General features: G+C 39.7%; 1 protein-coding gene across 10 annotated transcripts in view; it reads right to left on the reverse strand.

The window, feature by feature from the left end:
* Positions 1-17,661, reverse strand: part of BMAL1 (basic helix-loop-helix ARNT like 1) — a 49,207-nt gene that overhangs the window by 26,472 nt on the left and 5,074 nt on the right. The window contains exon 1 of one of the 10 annotated variants that reach the window (XM_083836432.1): positions 28-10,710. The exons of the other annotated variants lie outside the window; for them this stretch is intronic. The gene's annotated coding sequence lies outside the window, so the exon portion shown is untranslated. Of the gene's footprint in view, positions 1-27; positions 10,711-17,661 lie in introns of those variants that run through there. 10 annotated transcript variants of the gene reach the window in all.

Genomic DNA, 17,661 nt, shown 5'->3' on the forward strand with positions numbered 1-17,661 from the left:
ATATGCAAGCATACTTGTTGAACTCACATTTTACCGCATAATATAATTTCATTGATCACTTAGGAAGACCTCAGACAGCAGGGTGGGATGTGCTGGAATTAAGAAGGATAGCGAAAAAATAGATTTAACACAGTTCTTTCCTTCCATAGAATGCCTGCGACAGCCAGCGTTTCAGACTCAAAATCAGAACACTGCACAAGTCGTCGGTGTGCTGTAATGCAAAACAAATTTGCTTTGTTCTTCATCTCAAAACATAACTTTCAAAGCAGTTTAAAAAAATGAAGTATCCATTCAACTCTGCTGCTCTTTTAAATTGTATAAACAATTGAACAATTGCCTATATTTGACAGTTTCAAAGCAGCTACTTTAAGTGTCTTGACCATTTAAGCAGTACAAAACTACATGAAAAGAAATTGAGAATTCTGCTTTTTAAAGTCAGCCCTTTTTCTGCCATTTCCCAAATGCTCATCCCAGTTCTAACAACCACAGTCCTACATTTCCGCATTATGGGAATTATGAATCGTACATGTCTCTTGAAATGAGGTTTAAAGTTAAAAAGCGTCAACACAATGATCAGAGCAAAAATCGGTATGCCCTGCTGTAATAAACAGTGAACAGTTCAGATAAATATGCTATTGCAAGGGTTTCTTAAAATTCTCAAAAAGGGAATATTTTAGTAGCTTTTCAGCCTCAAGCTGCTAGTTCTTCAATGGCTCAAAAAATCCCCTATGAAAAGCAACACAATAATTACCCATACATACAAGCAAAGCCCAAATCTTCCATTTACGAACCTTACCCTCTTGCCAAAGTACTCCAAGAACCTACTTGAAAAAATGCCATGTAGGCCACTTCCTGATTAAATTCCCCCGAAAATGAGAATCAAATGATATTTTGTCATTGAATTGCATGACAATATCTCTTTGCAGCCTATTTGGGACTGCTTCCTTCAGGGTTCCCTTCCCTTGCATCCAATCTCGTTCTCTAACCCCCTGTAACAAGGCTCATGAGTCAATAGAAACAAATCTTTCTCTTCATCCCTTCAAAACGAAAAAAAAAGTTAGCTGTCACATGACTACCTTAATCATGTAGGAAAGCTGATCACGAGTACATAAACACCTCTGAGCAAATCAAGGTCAGAACTAAAGTAGGTCAACCAAGTCTGCCAAGCACCCACCCAGGAGTCAAGACCTCTTTACGCAAGCACCACCAGTTTCAACTACCCCCAGGCAAGAGTCAGCTATCTCCAGCATAAAATACAGACTTATTTTAAAAGAAATGTAATTCATAACTTTATGAATCAGAAGTGTGTCATTTCTTAAAGCATGATTTTGCAACAATAGAGGAAAACTGTGGTGTGGTTTCCTTAGGAAATAATTAAAAATATGGTCATCATCCCTGTGTGTAATGACTCAAACCAAAAACAGATAGCTACAGAAAGAAATTTTTTTTCTTCCCCTCACAGCAATACTCCATCTCAGAAGTAACTGTCACAGCATGAAGGAGTAAGAAACAGAACAGGATCATTTACCTCCGCTGTCTGTATTTCTCCAAGACGTGCTGTGGGTGTACGTGTACTCCAGATGTGCACACACTGACTAATCGGGGAAGATTTCTGCTCAGCAGCACAAGAACTGCAAGTGCCCCGTGATGATTTCAAGATGCATACAGGCACACAGGGGCATGGCTGCTGCAAGTGACAAGCAGTTCCTACTTCAGAATCTTTATTAGAAAATAGTCTGTGTGAATCAAAGGAAGATCTTTGAACTAAAGCAGTGGTATTTTCATTTTCCTTCAGTAGTTAAGGATCAGCAGCAAGAATACCTCATATTTGTCCAACATATTGATGCTGTTTTGTTTTAGTGACACATTTGTGTTCCTCGAACTCCCTAATATTATTTGCAGGAACACTCTGTACTCCCAGATGATAAAATGCCCCATGGCATCATCTCGTGTGCAGATGTAGCTTGCAGTTCTCTCTCGAACAAAGAAGTGATTTTACTGTTTTGCTTGTTGAGGTCATCTTTTTTCCACTCACCCACTCAACACCGCATTCACCAACCTCTGGCAGCCCACAAGCCACATCTGAATTTTGGAGCTCTTCCCTACCCAAGCTCTTTGCAAAGACCAGAAGCTCATGTTTCCACTCCATCCGTAACCATGCTCGCAAAGCAGCAGTGATCAAGCAGCCTCCTGTATCTCTCACGTTAGCAGGTGCTGCTACCCAGCCCTGCACGAGATGGGCTGCACGAGCAGCCTTCAGCTGCTCAAGAGACTTACTGTTCAAACAGATGCTCCCTGTCTTTCCCAAGGAAAAAGCAGCAGGCTGGAGGGAGGCATCCCATGAAATTAAACCAGCTACAAGATGAATCATTTTGACCTAAGTAAAAAAGTCTACACAGAAGAAAAAGTCTACAGGCACAAACACCATCTTTCAGCTTTAGGCGGTGAATTGAAAGGCAGTTTAAACAGATCTCAATAGATCAATACAGTGTCCACATGCACTCCCAACCAAATCCAGGTTTGTTCATCGCTAGTATCTATGAGAAAAGACAGTCGCACCATCACATCACCCTAGGAGTTTTCTAGACTGTCATAGTGGTGACAGCGCCATAGGACAATACTCTGAATTTTATCTTATTCATAGAAGCACCTGGACTTTCAGTTCAAGAGAGGCCTCAGATCCCATCTCTCCTTGTTTAAAAGGGGAAGAGCTGAAAGCTTTTACTTCCAGCTATTTTGTCAAAAGACTTCTCTGTTGCTCCAAAACCTAGAAGTTGTAACTAAAATAATTTTCTGTTGTGCTTGAAGTTCAGAACTGGACCCAGGGCCACAGTAGTGTCTCACCAATACTGAGTAAGGTGGAAGGATCACTACCCTCAGCCTGCTGCTAACAGTCTTCCTAACACAGCCCAGGAGGCTGGTAGCCTTCTTTTTCATAACTTTCCATGACTGCTGGCTCAACTGGGTGTCCCCCAGGACCTCCAAGATCTTTTCTGGCAAGCCGGCCAGCCCTTAGTCTGCACTGGTGCACAGGATTTTTCCTCTCCAGGTACAGGACTTGGCATCTCCCTTTGCTGAACTTCATAAAGTTCACGTCAACCCATTTCTCCAGCCTGCCAAGTTCCCTGTGATTGGTAGCGCTCCGACGGGGCTTATCAGTCACTCCTTCCTTTCTTGTACTGTCTGCACCTGTAGGTATGAAGCTTCAGACAGCACAGAAAAAAAAGGAAAACAAAAAACGCAAAAAAAAAAAAACAGGAATCTAGTTCGTGTTCTTCTCTAAGTGAAACAGACAAGCACCTGCTTTGAGGCTGATGGAGTCCCAGTGGAAGGCCTTTCTGTTGCAAATCACGGAATCACAGAATTGTAGGGGTTGGAAGGGACCTCGAGAGGTCATCGGGTCCAACCCCCCTGCCAAAGCAGGTTCCATAGAGCAGGTTTCGCAGGTAGGCGTCCAGATGGGCCTTGAATATCTCCAGAGAAGGAAACTTCACAACCTCCCTGGGCAGCCTGTTCCAGTGCTCCGTCACCCTTGCCATGAAGAAATTCTTTCGCATGTTGGTGCGGAACTTCCTGTGATCCATTTTGTGGCCACTGCCCCTTGTCCTGTCCCCACAAACCACTGAAAAGAGGCTGGCCAAATCCCGCTGTCTCCCACACTTCAGGTATTTATAAACATTGATAAGATCCCCTCTCAGTCTTCTTTTCTCAAGGCTGAACAGACCCAGGTCTCTCAGTCTTTCCTCATAAATACGGACCATCTTCACAGCAGAAAAAAAAAAAAAATTGAACAAAACCAAAGCCAACTCATGCCCCTTCCAGGAATCAAACCTGTTCAGACTGAAAGGGGTCTGTCTATGCTATGGCTGAAGTATTTTTCTCCGCAATAGCTTTGTAGTGACATAGCCAAATGTCTAGCATACAACCCTACACAACAGCCGCTAGGCCTGGAGCCTGTATCCCTGTCAGAAGCAGGCCCCGACTGACATCCAGCAGATGCTCAGCCACAGGAGGTTTCATTTCCTCGCATGCAGCCACCTGCTACCCTACCTGTTCAGAGAATCACAGCTAAAAGAGTGTCACAGCACGGCTTGCTAGTTTGCAGTTATCACCAAAAGCTTCATCTAGTGTAAGCCTTCGGATGCCTTGTTGCAACAGGTCCCGCTCACCGAAACAGTGTGAAGTGTGACTTCACTGGACATGGACTCAGCTACAAAAAACAGTTATTTGGAGAACAGCTGCTTGCAGGAAAATGGCTGAGCTTGATATCAAGCATTTTGATTTTTTTTTAAACGACAACAAAAAAAACTTTAAGATAATACCATAGACATTTTGTTCAGCATAGCACCCCAAAATTTCTGTAGTGTAAGTTACAGAATAAAATAGTTTTATCTTTAAAAACAGGGCCTACCAGTGTTAAATGCTGATAAAGCAAGCTCACAAAAATCTGTATTAAGATGTAGTATTTAATCTTAATTTATTCCAGTCCTTCAAAAGATTTTATGCCGGTGTGGGAAGCAACAAAGTATTATATTTTCAACATTACAGGGGGGAAAATGAAAAAAAAACACTAAAATTAATGGACAACAGAAGCTTTAAGTCCTCTGTGCCAGATATCTGATTCTATTTATTTAATGTCCAGATTTACTACTCTGCTAGTAGTGATACACCCATACACAGTTAAAATATAAAAATCGATCCCCTCAACTACACAAATATAAACTTCGCTGAATTGTCAGTGTTACCACGCTAGGTACTCACTCCAGTGAACGTAATCCTCATTTTTAACAACCCTAAGCCACCCAAGGGATTGAGTGGCTGAAAGACAGCAAGAAATCTATCCTACCCAGTAGGTTAATCAATTATCCAGAATAAATATGGTTTAAGTAACAGCCTTATCAAAGCTATTGGTGACCTCTGTATTAGTTTATGTACTTCCAGTGTGTTTTGATTGGAACCCTTAAGGGGGAAAAAAAAACTAAACACACCAAACAATCTCTCAACTGAGGAGGCAGTTCCTCTGTGAAGTCTACCAAATCGTACACATTGCTTCTGAACTGTCAACAAAATGTCTTATCTTGTGCTGCAGTGTGCAGTCAACTTCAAAGCAGAAATTAAAAAAAATATCTTCCTTAGGAGGACAGTACACAACCCAGACTGACATTTCCAGAGCAGAAGAAGCATATGAGAAAAGTAGGTAAGCTACTTAACTCACTCCTTGTGTTCCCACAACTTACAAATCAGCGCATTGTTAATGCACAACTGGCAATGCCTGCTTTGCATTTGCACTCTAAAAGATGCAGCTTTCTGTTTCCAGATTTCATCTTACTCCTACAGATGAGAACCGGCTTATTGCAGAGAGATGCTTCAGGTACAAGTTTTAAGGATATCTGCACCCTCCAGTTATCCAAACTGAATAAGCTAAGTTTCACACAGTTAAATACAAGTCTTCTAATTTAGAGCTTAATAATGTCGCGAAGCCTGATTGTTTGTTTTAACTATTACGATGACCATGATATGCTCTGGGTGAGTTTAAGATTTCCTTGCTGTGGCTCAGTGAAGCTCCTGTATCCTCACATTTTGGCAAGTATTCTGCCTGCAGTGCATCATCATCAAAGTTGTCTTTCAATGACAATAAAACAAAATCCTCACACAAAGTTCTATGAAATGTGTTTTCTAAAGTGTCTCCATTTGTAGTATCAGTCTTCTAACACACTTTCTTATTTACTTAAAGGGCAGAAACTGTATGTATGTCAGACACCTAATACTGACACCCAGTCTGATCTGTGGTATAGCATACCACAAAACCCATTCTAGGATTTCTTCCTCAAGCTTTTAACTTCGGCGTGTGCTTTAATATAGCTTGCAATATGATGCCTTGATTTAAAGACTCAAGTGAGAACAAACTTCAGCTCAATCCACTACTCTTTTTTTCCACTGGCAAAGCACTATTTTAGTACTCTGTTAGCTACCCCAGCTTCAGATCTCAGAATCTGTCCTCGTGCTTTCGTCAGGTTTTTATTTTCTTGTCCCCTCCTCATACTGGAGAACTGTATGCAAAAAAACTCAACAACACAGTCAAGCTCTGGTGTGTCTAATACTACCTATGTAATATCTCCTCACTTGACTCTTCAAGTTTTTGCATTCAGGGATGTCATCCATTTGTCAGTTTAACAGGCTGAGCCACTACACACTACTTCTATTCTGCATTAAGGTGACAAACCTAGTTTCCTGGATCTTCCTTTGGTTCAGATCACCTGTTCTGAATACCGTCAGACATACTGCATACAGTTGATTCTGTTTTCTAGTCACATTATTACTACAACAAACCCAAACACATTTGGCACGCGTGAGACCTTTCATTCAGAGACCTACTGCCAAGCACATTGTAACTAATAGAAAACAGGTTGAAAACAGAGTTTGTATCTTCAGGGAACAAAGCATGGAAACAAAAGGGCAAAAATATCACTAAAAGGAGTGTAGGTATGGGTTATATTTATACCTTACACTTTCATTTCCAGGTTTTCACAGTCCCTTTGGTCCTGTTAAATTCCATCTCTGGCTGGAAGAAGCAGTCCCTGCTCTCAGCACAAAGAAAATTTGACAGGCTGTCAGTTTCCCTTTGGTCCTAAAGAAAGCCTTGGGAAAAGCAAGATATTTTCAGCCTGCCTGGAACCAAGCTGAGGGTATTCCCCACCCAACTGTTTCCTCTAGCAAGCATATCTCTGTGAGGTTTATTTTTCCCCACTGGTTTATCAAAAGTTCTTTTTAACTTAACTTTACACAAAATGAGCTGTCAAACACATATGCACCAGACCCATATGAACACCAGTAGTTCCTTCTTCTGACTACTTCAGTACTACATTAGAGGCTCAGCTTCATTTTTATTCTCCCACTACTTTTTGGGCAGAAAGACATCACAGCTTTTTTGTTAAGTATATGAGTAGGTAGTCTCCAAAAGAAAAAAAAAAACAACTGCAGGAGAACATACAATGACAGCTTACCAAGTGTTACGTTAACAAGGTTTGTGTGTGGAAATGCAGAAATTTACAACTTATAATTATTTACAAACTCCAAGTTTTAAGAAAACAACCCTCCCCATGCGCGCACACATTCATGCAAGTAGCCCCAGCTACTTACTACTTGTCCATATATCTTGATTCCCTTTGACTTATGTGGAGCAACAATAAGCTTATCATTTATATTAGTGTTTAACAATTTCATTTCCCGTACTCACGCAATTTACCACTGAAATCCATACCCAAATAGTAAAAACTGAGACACTGCGACAATTCAGCACCTGAATGTAAGACACAAGCATCAAGAAAGAAAAGATACACATACCATTTTCAGACTTGCTCAATATTTCAAAAACAACAGCCTCTCCCATTCCTGAAATCCCATTTTTTAAATGAGTGATCTGCCTCTAATGCTAAGAAAGGCAGCACTTCAAAGTTATGACAGCTCATACTGAGGCATTATCTGATACTCTGCTCTTCAGAGAGATTCACAAAAAGCAGCTGCAAAGTGCAGCACCAGTGAACACTGAGAAGTAGGGCAAGTTCCCAGCACTTCCCTAGGGTCTGCACTGATACTTATGCAGAGCATTACGAGAAGAATTGCTGTGGCTGAAGACAAGCCAACCAGTTGCCCAGCCAACAGTAGTATTGCCACAGGACAGGGCAAGCACAACTTCAGGACACCTCCTTTAGGCCCTATACTTCCACAGGATTCAAGTGACTGTGAAACCAAAATGACTATTAAGAGAAGTCCTTTAACAGGACATTAAAAATAAAGTTAGATGTGTCATCATGTCAAATACTGAATGCAATAGGTGATACACTCTTGGCTTCTTCCACCTCTCTGCAGCACCAGCTTTTTACGTTCCCTTCTCTCTTATTGGGATGAACTGGAACTTCTGTGCAGTGGGATGCATCTCCAAAGCGAGCCCCAAGTACCCCACAATGCGCATTTCACTAAAGCCAACACCCAAAAAAGTCTGGCTTGTCAGGCTTCATAAATCACAGTATTCAATGAAAGACTCAGAGGAGCAAAACAAGTGATAGTCTAGGGAGAAACCAAGCAGAATATTTCTTGTCTTTCACAATGATGTCCAGAATGGTATGTACCTCATCAAATCTGCATGGCTTTGGAAAGTTGTATTTGTCTAGCTCAGGATAAGCATCACATACCGAAAACTTCACAGCAGCTTTACAGAATAGACAAATATTGTCTCCCTTCCCCCAGATTTCCTTCCAGTGCTCTAGCACAGACTTTGCACAGTCCCCAGAGCCTGTCTGCACACTGTGTCCAACCAATCTGCTCATCTGGCTGAGTAACAACTTGACAGAAAGCACAGTCTTCTGTGAGGTTAGCAAGCTGGACCATCCTACAGAAAGGTCAGATGATACCCAGAAGTACCACAAAGGAAGGGGGTGAGACATGCCAGGAGATAGGATGAAGAACTGTCCCCTTCAACGGCAGTGAATTAAAATATCCCTGTTACATCCTTCAACTGCTCTTGCAGCTTACTCACAGCAGGATTTGTTTTCACATGCAAATCCCCACATGGTTTAAGTAAGGCAAGGTGTGCTGATCTCTTCTACTAATCCACACCTGCACTGTGACATTTTCTCTGCTTCAGGAACTTGTTCTATTGTGAATGACAACTTATGAATATATAGGCTTGCTAGAGGAGGCTTTCTATCCGCTCTGTGTTCATTGCTTCAGTGTGAGCATGAATTTTATTTTCCTGTGAAAGGCATAAAGCAATAGGAAAGCCCTTGACAGAAAATGCTGATGAACCATGTTCCTTTTTTTGCATGTCTATACATTAATGCTGATGTTGAAAAGAAGCAAATTTCCAAAGCAGTGACATTCACTTGCCAGAGATACATCTAAGACTTGTATTTTTCCAGGCAGGATTTTAAGACTATGGTTTCTATTTGAAATTAACAGTCAAGTTTGAATGTGTCCTTTTACATTACATGCAGAACTGAAAAAGCATTTTAAAATTGCTGTTATATTTAGAACAAAGTCTCTCACCACCAAACCAAGACAGCCCTAAATAAAGGCAGAGTAACAATCAGAGAACACCGGGAATTCAGAATTCACTTAATAGGGCCCTTAAGCTATACAGACTTCTTGACTGTTAAATAAAAATAAAAATAAAAAATCCTGCCAACAGCAAACATGGGTAGAAGAGAAAGAAAACTCATTCAGAAAACAAAACAAAACACAAAAGCACTCTTAGTAAAAACTGAAGACTGTTGGTTTTGTTTGCTTGTGTTTTGCTTGCTGTTGCTTGGGTCAAACACCTACCCACCCGCTGCAGGGAGCAGCAGCTCCTTCCCCCCAGATGAAGAGGAGATACAAGGCAGAGAAAGCAGACATCCAACTGCCAGTTGCAAGCAGAAGCTTTTCCAGCCCATTGTTTTATTCCAGAATAGCACTCCACTGCCTACACAGCCCAATCCCATAGGACCTAGGAAGGATCACTAGACAGTTCACATTCCTTCACAGAACGTTTAAGTGGGTTTAGATGATCTTATTCCACAAGCAGATCTGTACCAAATATTAATAATACAGTCCCTTGGCTACCACTTACAAATGCTCATAATTATTTACAGCTCCTGAACAGTACAGAGGACGACTTGGATACCATCCAAAAAATCCACAGCAATTAAATTTATTAGAAAATGGAAAACTTTCCAGCTTCACTCAGTAGAACAAGATAGGCAATGATTTCTGTACAAGGAACAATCAAGTAAGCTAGTACTCTTCAGCTTAGAAAGCAGCCGAGACCAAGGTCTACAAAATGATCAAATGTCACAGGGACAAACACAGCTTGGTTGAAAGGTTAAAAACAACGCAGCCCTTCACACGTGAGCTGGAAGACTGTGGAAATTCCCGGGCAAATAACCTGAAGGCTAAATGTTCACCTGGTTGCCAAAGAGAGGTGAGACCAGCTCACAGAAAGGAACGGTGCTGATGGATCCCGAGACTGGCTCAGGAAGTCTGAAGATAACTGGGGCCTACGCTTGTCCTAATCCTCCTCTTTGCCAGGCCACTCACAGCCACTGCTTGAGGCAGGACTTTACAGTAATCAGGTCTGCATTACAGCATGCAACTTTTACCTTCTTCTTGTATTAGTGAAGATAGATTATTACTGTTATCTCGATTTCTAAGTATTCAAGGAAAACTTCTACTTTCAAGGATGACGTAACATTCTTTCACAAATATCCATAGCAAAAATGTAAATTATTCTCACAACATTCCCAAAAAACTGTTTGAGGTAATCTCAGGTTTACATCAGCTAACCTGCAGTCAGCAGCAGAACATCACTTAACGCCAGGTGGAAGATTTAAATTCAGTACTCGGTAAATACAGTTTAGCAACGCAAAGGTAAAAGCTTACCTTACCAGAAATAATAGTCTAATATAGGAAACAAGATTTATACGTTGGGTGCTTGCTTTCATAAGTGGAATTTAAAACCCAGTTCAGGCAACTAAATTTGGATACAGTGCCTAAAAGGAATAGCAGGTAAAATACCACATAAAAGGCATTCGGCACAAACTACCCAAACCAAACACAGGACGGCTGTCCCATTCTTCACTAGCCTAAGCACTTGAGTTACTACACAGCTCTCCACTCTACGGAAGTCTAGCCTACAGTATTAAACGAAATTTCAAATCATTGACTACAGCTCACGATTCTCTTTTAAAGAGGCCAAAGGAGCCAGCAAAATAGGGAAACTTACTGATAACACATGGCGGGGGGGGGGGGGGGGGGGGACACAAAAAGGCTTGGAGCAGAAAAGAATCCCATCTTTCAGGTGATCATATATTAATCACTAGAAACAAGTATTTCTTTTTTCAGGGTCCTATTTTTCTGCAATGTTCACTTCAACACATGATCTAGAGCCTTGTGCATTAGCTTGCCCACACTTACTAGAGAAATACATACTTTTTTTGCACGTATTTTTCCCTCAGTAGCTAACCTGGTGTTTCACTGAAGTGTTTTTAAGGATATCTGCTAAAGCCCATTCAGCTATCTTCAAAGGGTTCTGTCAAAGCAAGGTTTGCCTTGTTTCCTAGTACTGCTGAACAAAAACCTCTAAGATACTCCACTTTACCCATGCTTTTCTGAATACCAGTATGAATATCCCCAGTAATATTTTTAGACTTCTAACTTTTAAGTTGTTTTGTAGAACGGTTACAAGAGTCGTTGCAGATGTTCCCCTTCTCTGCTGCAAGTCTTCCTAGCCCTCCCTTCATTCACAGTCTGGTTAAAGCTGTGTCCTCCTCAGCTTCCTTCTGCTCAAGAACAAAGCAACTTAGAGAAAAGCATACAATTTTTATCTTAATACTGATACCAGATTTGTTTAGATATGTTCCCCTTTATGATCATGTATTCTGATCTCCTCTGCAATAGGCAGCAAACAACCTCATTTGCTATTTTATACAACAAACTGATATGCTGTAATTCAGGCCAAAGTTTATTTTAGAAAGATATCCCAGATCAACTGATAGGTTGCAAGAATCTCTTACCCTCCTCCCATCTTTTCAGTTTCAAAGCTTAGTTCCTCTTGTTCAAAACTGTCAGCCTTTCTAGTCTGTATTCGAGTAGGTTAGCCATCAGCTACTGAACCTCATTTCATTTTCTGCTGCCAGGTACCTCTGTCATGTCATCAATCAAAGGATGAATTCAATGAATTGCTTTTTCTTCCCATAACTAGACGGTCATGTTTCTTTGATCTCCCACTGTAAGGTTGTATTTGCAAAACACAGTTTCTCTCTTGAATCCTTTTCAGTTTTCTATACGCTTTCTGAAGTACAGGAAAGTTTTAAAGTTAGGACAAATTTAATATTAGGATTAATTAATAAAGAGATTAAGCTACCTTAGTCCAGCTTGATATCCTTCCTTACTAACTCAAAAATTTATTTGTCCACCTCTCTGTAACGCAGCACTGGGAAAAGCCAGTCAATAAAATCCTCCCAGTCACTTCAAACAAAACAAGCTTTCCAAGACTGTCGTCATCTCCTAAGTGTAATATACAGACACATGACCATTTGGCAACTAGTTAGAAATGGCACATGTATTTCTTAAGCAAGATCTTATCAAGCAACATACATAGGCTGTTGGAGTGATAATTAAACAGACCAACCTGCTCCACTCGGCTCTCCCAGCTGTAACAGTACCTTCCACCATTATGTGATTAATAAGGATCCTGAATAGAGTAACATCAAGAACAAACCCAGGTAGAAATTGCCAGAAACAATACTACCGACTAATCCCTGCTTAGATCAGAGAGTAATCGTGTGAATCAGTTAACTAGTTTATTTAATACATGGACTTTTAACAGTATAGACCTCTCTTTGTGGGATTCATGTGACAACTCGTATATTTTTTATTAGATGAGAAGTTGCAAATCTAAATGTTTACACCTCTGTTATTGACAGTGTGATTGCAAGAGATGTTAACCCCCAGCTTCATCTTTCAGCTGTTTTCTCCCATGTAGCACTGGCACTTACCCAACCTCACACTGAACTCTTCAGAGATGCAAAATAGAGACAGACTATCCCTGCCAACAACAGCAAAATCTACAACTTCGCATACATCACAGCGTGGAGATTCAGGGAATCAGACACCAGCATTGTACAGAGGAGAGGGAGAGACAATGAGCTCACCGGTACAGGGCCATATAACTTGCTATGGTAAACCAACAAGAGAACACATGGGTTAATTTCTATTGGGACATTCAAGCAAGATTAAGCCCAGAAAACCTCCAATATAATAGAAGTATTAAAGAGTCTGAAAAGTTATATTCATTTTGTTTGTGAACTGCTGCTTTGCGTAAGCTTACTCTTTTTATAGAAGGCTTTTTTTTTAATCAACACCTGTGTTAAAGCAAATCAGTCTCTATTACATCGGAGCACAGTCACAAAAGAGCTCGTATAAACACTATTCAATATTGAGGTACATTTGGTTTAAGAAATTTTGTTCTGCATTAGAATGACAAAAACATCAAAATAATCCTACTGAGATAGCTGATGTTTACAAACTAAAAAACAGGAATGTGAAAACTATGAAGATAAGCTGAAATGAAGCACAAAACAACACAGGAAGCCAGCAAGAACTGACCACACCTTTTAAGAGTGGAAGACAATGATTAGATCAGATGTGGAAATGACTCCAATGAGTACATTTTTGGAAAGATGTGTGGAAAATACAGAATGATTTAAGAGAAACTTTCATGCTATTGCCAAAAAAAAAGAAAAAAAGACTCATCCAAATTACATCATTGGGAGGAGTTAAAGATATGCTCTGTTGTATTTGAAGGTGGAAAACTATCGTACTTCGCTACAACAACCAATTTAAATGAAAATTAAAGTTAACCGCATTAATCCCTAATGTTTCTTCTTTAAGTAGAAACCTCTTAGTCCATCAAGGTTCTTCCAGATGTTGAAGGACCAGGAAAGCTCCCTCTTCTGCTTCCTGGACTTCTCCAAAACCCATTTGCCAGCCGCTCCTACAGGCACCCCTGAGATCTTGCACCAGCGTAATTTTCTGCCAACACACCATTATTCCAAAACATCACCACAAAACATACACCAAAAAAAGAAAAACAAAGCACTTCAGCATTTACAGAGCTGAGAGAAAAGAGCAAGAAGAAACCATACACAGGCAACTTCCATATATACGCGTATGTTTAAATAAAAATCAGAGACCAGTTAAGAGACCAGTTACCAGGCTTTCTGAAGATACCAAACAAAAGTCAGCAAATAGTTTATACTCACAAATAACAGAAAATGAGACACCAATAGGCACTTTTCCCTTGCTTTTTTGTTGAACAGAGGATTGTTTTGGTCCTGCTTCTTTCTGGTATGTTCAACTATTTGGTCCTTACTGTGTTCGTATGTACTACAAAAATAAATAGTCATTAATTAATTTTAAGTAGCAGGCACAGATTCTCCCATCCTCTGCTGACTTAATTTTTTTGTACTTAATGGAAAATAAGAAAAGCTTTATGATTTTTTTTTAAAGCGTACACCACAGCCCTACAGAAAACAGATTTTCATGTCATTGAACAAAATGACAATTCTCCTAAAGGGCTATTTCATAATTACATCATGGACAATCTCTCTCTAAACAGAAGTCTGGGTAGGTTTTAGAGAGCGTTGCTTCCAGAAAAAAGAGAGTGTGCAGACAAACATACAGCACAATGAGATCTTCGCCAAGACAGAGAATCATTCCTAAACAGCAACCCAAGATTTTTTTGTAAAGACAGACAGCTCCCCATCCCCAAAGGGAGCAGAGGTGTATTAAATTAGTGTACTGAAGTCCAAACCACCTATCATACTGGTGGAAAAGAAGATCATCTTCCTTTTAGTCTTCTTCCTGTATTTCATTTCCTCCAGGTTTCCTGGCAAGCCTAACTGAAGACATGGCTGGGTCTCTGCCATTTTTAAATAAATTATCAGTTTGACAACAACTTGGACATATGAGTACTCAGCACTGGTACAGTCAAGCGATCATAGTAAATGAGCTCCTGAGAGATATGCATATCTGAAACACTTCTGTATTCGTTCATCTAGAAACCCTGAAGCACAAGAACCAGTAAGGGGAAAGGGAAGACAGTCAGAGGTCTAGCTGAGTTATTATTTTTCATTATAAAAATGATTTTGTAAAATGGCAGAATAAATAGCGGAAAGCTCCACTGTCTAGCTCCAGAGATAAAAGTATGAAGTTGTTTATTTTTCTGGCTCCTAGCTATCAGTATCAAAACCAGATTTTATTTTTCTAATGTACTCCATCTCATGGAATAAATTAACCAACACAGCTTAATGCAATAATATTCTCCCAGAGATCCTCTTCTTCCACAACCAGGCTGCACTGTAACATACTTAAAACAGCATTCTGCACACTCACTGCCTCTACCACCTCTCCTCCAGGTCTACTCATTTTGTGTGCTGTGCTGTTTCCTGACATACAAAACCACAAATGTTTCTGAAGCCACGACGTGTATGGTATCAATGAACTGAGTAATCTCAAGTCAGTCTTGGGGTGAGGAGTTATCTTTGAGCCAAATCAGATTCCCCCATTCAGTATGCTTGCTATGCACCAAAAGCAGAGAGATGTTTCTGGCCATGGGTTTTCACTTTTTGTCCCATCCCAGTACCTGAGCACAGCCGTGGTGATACCGCTCCGAACAGCGGCATTTCCCACACTGGTCCTTAAAAGATTCCCAGAAGTCCTTTGGCAGACTCGAATTCTTGGGGGAAACATATATATAAGGGACGCAGCTGGAAAACTTGCATGGTGGCTACAGCCACATACAGCTGCTAAATTCTGCTCTGAGCTGGTAAGGTGATAACCTCTACCAGGAACAGGAATGCTGAACATCAGTTCCTACTTCATTCATCGTTTGGAATCTCTTACATGCCTCAGATTGCTTTTGATGGATTTTATGTCCAGAGACAACTTCCTAAAAGCTTCCAACTTGCAGTACAATTAAACAGAAGAAGCTGATGAAGCTGTTTTACATGTTCAGCATGTCAACTAAATCAAGACTTCCACTTGAGCAACGTGACTTTACCCATGTGAATCAGAGCAGGCTGAGCGCTGGTAGATTACAACAGCCAACTGTTGTAAAGGTCTCCTCTACTTTTTTCTCATCTTGTGATGCTGGATGAAGACAACAGTGTTAGAGCAAGATGAATAAAGAGCTACTTCAAGTCGGGAAGTAAAGCAGGCATTTGCCATAGAAGCGTCTCAGAGTAAAGTCAGATAAATTAGGATGGGAATTACTTCATTCGATAAATAATGCCAAATTAAGTAATTAATAACCCTTTAGTGATAGTAAGGATATCTATATCAGAATGAAGTAGATTTTTAGATGTTGTAATAGTGAAATACTCATCTTTCTTCAGACTGTTCTATGGCCAGACAAGCTGACCAAGCTGCACGTCCCAGATGGGAAAAAAAATAAATAAATCTACAAAATCCCCAGGATTTCCACCCCAGATGAAACTGAAAACTCCAGCATAAACTCAGACCAGTGTGAATTCATCTCTCCTACTTCTCTCTTCCTATTAAAAACAGGAATATTCTGTTGCTGGCCTTATATTTCTAGAATACAAGTAACTTTCAGAATTTGGACCCAAACTACCAGGCAAGCATTCTACAACAGTGCCTACTGAACAGATTATTCTTTAAATGCCTATTAGAAGAGCAGTTCCAGCAAGTCGAATGTTTTTATGTGAGAAGTACCTCTACAAAATCACTGAACTCACTTGACAAGTTTCTATAAACAAACTGCAATATTCAGTGGCTAGTTTGGTCATTGCTTCAAATGAATGTTTTCAAATAAGAGAAACAGAAGAAATTTTTAAAAATAGGAGAAACAACACTATTTGTAATAAAAGTCTTCCAATCTAACGTGCTACTCCTGCACACACACATACTTCTCCTCATACGTGATTTTTCACAAAAAATGGCACTGTGAGAATGAAGTGTTGTAATATAATTCATTTAAAATTTCCAAATTTTGCATATCACTAGAAATTACATACTGTTCAAAAACTATTAATTGAAATAAAAGTTCTGCAACTGCAAATTTTTTACAGCATCTAACATCACAGAACTTTACTTAGTTTTTAAAATTTAAGGTGATGAAGACTGTTCAAAACTTACAAAGCCATAAGAAGCTGGGTGTAGATTAAAACTACAGTATAACATACATTACTCCAGGTCAGCAGTTTCCCTACTGCTCCAAGGCTTTAAAAGAATATTAAGGAAAAAAAAATACTGTAGATACCAGAGCCTTCTAAGGTCAAACCTAAGTAATTTTCTTAACTGGGGAATTATAACACAAAAATGTTCTTAAATATGTTGAGAGCACAGTGTTGATATTGACTTAAAAAAAAAAAAAAAAGAACACCTCGCTGAATTCATTTCATCTATAACAAGCGAATTCATAAACCCAAATGCAAGGACTACATGAAATGGCTTGGCAACAAAACACATTAGGAAAGGCAACAGAGGAATAGAAAGGCTTCCTGTTTCTCTGTCAACGATTCTAAAACAGCAATATGAAAAAAACAACAATGGCAAGTCAAGATCACAAAACATTCTAACATAAACCTCAAAGACTAGCATCTGTTGCCTTTTGTTTATTTTTTGCAATATACTTTGGACCCCCCGATTTTACTCTTGGAAGACAGTTAAACCATTCAAGCCTATGAGCAAATTTAATATTTTAAAAGGTTATGCTAAAACTAGTATATACCAATAGCCAAACTGCAACATACAGCCTAGATCTCAGGAGGATTTAAAATATAGTTCTCAGAGGTCCTTGAATGAAGGGCAAAAATAAAAGTAGAACTTGAGCCAAAGCCATTCTGCTTCACTCTCAAGACAACTACAATGCACAGATGCAACCTGAAGAATACACGTTTTATTACTTTTTAATACATATTTTTTTGCTTCAGATTGGAAGAGAAGTCCTGAATTTCCTAAGGCTCCATTAAAAGTCCATATATAAGAAAAACAAATCCATTCATAGCAATCCAAGAACAAACTAGTTCAAGGAAACAATAAAATAATCAGTTCTGAAGACAGAACAAAAATCTTCAAAAGTCATTAAAATCAAAGCATATT

This window comes from Anser anser (assembly GCF_964211835.1).
Source record: "Anser anser genome assembly, chromosome: 5".
In the NCBI taxonomy this organism is placed as follows: domain Eukaryota; kingdom Metazoa; phylum Chordata; class Aves; order Anseriformes; family Anatidae; genus Anser; species Anser anser.